Source organism: Penaeus japonicus, unplaced genomic scaffold (genome assembly GCF_977035675.1).
Source record: "Penaeus japonicus unplaced genomic scaffold, GWHDUDI00000001_assembly GWHDUDI00000019, whole genome shotgun sequence".
Taxonomy (NCBI): Eukaryota; Metazoa; Arthropoda; class Malacostraca; order Decapoda; family Penaeidae; genus Penaeus; species Penaeus japonicus.
In genome coordinates this window covers 23,859,132-23,861,631 of record NW_028234421.1, presented here as the reverse complement: position 1 = coordinate 23,861,631, position 2,500 = coordinate 23,859,132, and positions in this window count along the sequence as shown.

The following is a 2,500-nucleotide window of genomic DNA, read 5'->3' as shown; positions in this document are numbered from 1 at the left end:
GTAATACTATTATCATCATGTTTATTACTTTTATTATTATTGTACTTGTTATTATCATTATCATCATTATTATCACCATCACCATTATCATTGTTACCATTATTACTAATAATGCCATCAATACCCCTATCATCATTATAATAATCATTATTACAATTTTCATTATAATCATTATCATCCTTTTCATTATTATTATCATCCTTTTCTTTATTATTATTATTATTATCATCATTATTATTGTAATCAACACTACTGCTATTATCACCATCGCCGTTGCTATTATCTTCTATATCATTGATATAATTTTGATTATTATCTTCATCAAAATAATCATCATCATTATTATAATCATAATTGTCATAGTCATCATAGTTACTATTAGTATCATTAACATTAATACTGTTATTACTATCATCATTATTACCGTCATTATTATATATCATTATCATTAATATTATCACTTTTAGTTCTGATGGCACCTTTTATGTGATAATATTGATTATGCAAGTCTATCCAAAAAAGAGTTTAATTACGTTTTCTCTGAATGTTAGAAAATGGGAAATATGCTGTTCGGCGGACAGGGCCTACGTCAAATATGACAAGAATATGAGGAACATCACACGCGCAAATTTCCAACAAGTAGAGTAGCCGAAACCTTATCTTAGACTGATATCATAACTACATGAATGAATTACAGCACCAATGAACACAAGCTATTCCAAGAATTCCAATGATACTTACAAACACAATGTACAAACAAACGGATTTACATGTATCCTACGTTCTAATACATCTAATGATCTTGATTCTCATCCAAATGAACTCTTATGGACAATTTAACGTCTTGCCCAGGACTACCCCCCCCCCCCCCCTGTCCCCAAACATACAGAGATGAATACATTTATCCAAAACTCCATCAGTTCGAGAACATAAAAGACACATACATGGAAGGCAGTATCTTTTTTTCTTTCTTTCTATCTTTCTTTTTTTCAGTGAAGCTACATCGGTTTATACATTATCGGTTATCAAACTGTACTTTTTTCGAATTTAGTTACCATACATGTTCATTTTCAGATGAACCTAACTATTTACATACAAAATAGTTTGTCCTCCCTTTACACTACACAAAGAAAATAGCACCGTTACATCCTGATCATAGAAAACGTACATTTTATGGCGATTTTTTTTCCTCATACATTTTGTTTCGCTTACATCAAACAAATATGACAAGGTAAGTACAATAACACTATAATATACATGGATTGTAACCAATATACAGTACATTTATATATATCTGTATCTGTCTACCTGTCTATTAACATATCCACATACCCCTCTATAGATCTAGCTTTCTGAACACACGCATACACGCTCAAATGTATGTATGTATAAACACCCTTCCTCAGACAGGGCTAAAGGACGATGATGAATATGCCTCTTGCTTACTCCACGGCAACTGGGGCGCCCATTGGCAATCGGCCGCCTCAGCAAGCATTCGGTGTTGATGATCAGATGAGACAACTCTATTAGCTGTAGGAGTCCGGGCGGTCTGCGTGGAACAGCCAGGGCGAAGCGTCTTCTTCGAAAAGCTCTTTGAGCTAAATTGAATGCGTATATGTATATGTTCAAATACACACACACACACACACACACACACACACACACACACACACAACACACAATTATATATTATATATATATATATATATATATTATATATATATATATAATATATATATATATATATATATAAATACACACACACCACACACACACACATACACACACACACACACACACACACACACAACACACTTATATATATATTTATTATATATATATATATATATATATAAATATATGTGTATGTATATATATACGCGTATATATATATATATATATGTGTGTGTGTGTGTGTGTGTGTGTGTGTGTGTGTGTGTGTGTGTATGTATATATATATATATATATATATATATATATATATCATCATCATCATCATCATCAGCCTGTATCAATCCACTGCAGGACGTAGGCCTCTCTCAATCTTTTCCAGTCATTCCGGTCTTGTGTTCTCTGATTCCAGTTTACTCCTGCGAATTTTGCTATTTCATCCCGCCATCTAGTCATTGGTCTTGCCCTGGGTCTTTTTGTGTCGTGTATTACCCATTCTGTTGTTTTCTTTGTCCACCTGTTGTCCTGTCTCCGATATATGTGTCCAGCCCACTGCCACTTTTTCTTTTTGATGGTCTTGAGTATATCCTCTACTCTTGTTTGCTGCCTGATCCATGTGGCCCTCTTCTTGTCTCTTAAGCTAACTCCTAGCATAAGCCTTTCCATTCCTCTTTGGGCGCTTACTAATTTCCTCTCGAGTGCCTTGGTCGTAGTCCATGTCTCTGATCCATATGTCATTACGGGGAGGACGCATTGGTCAAAAATCTTTCTCTTTAGACATAGTGGCAGACTACTTCGTAATATATTATTATGTTTACCGAAGGCACTC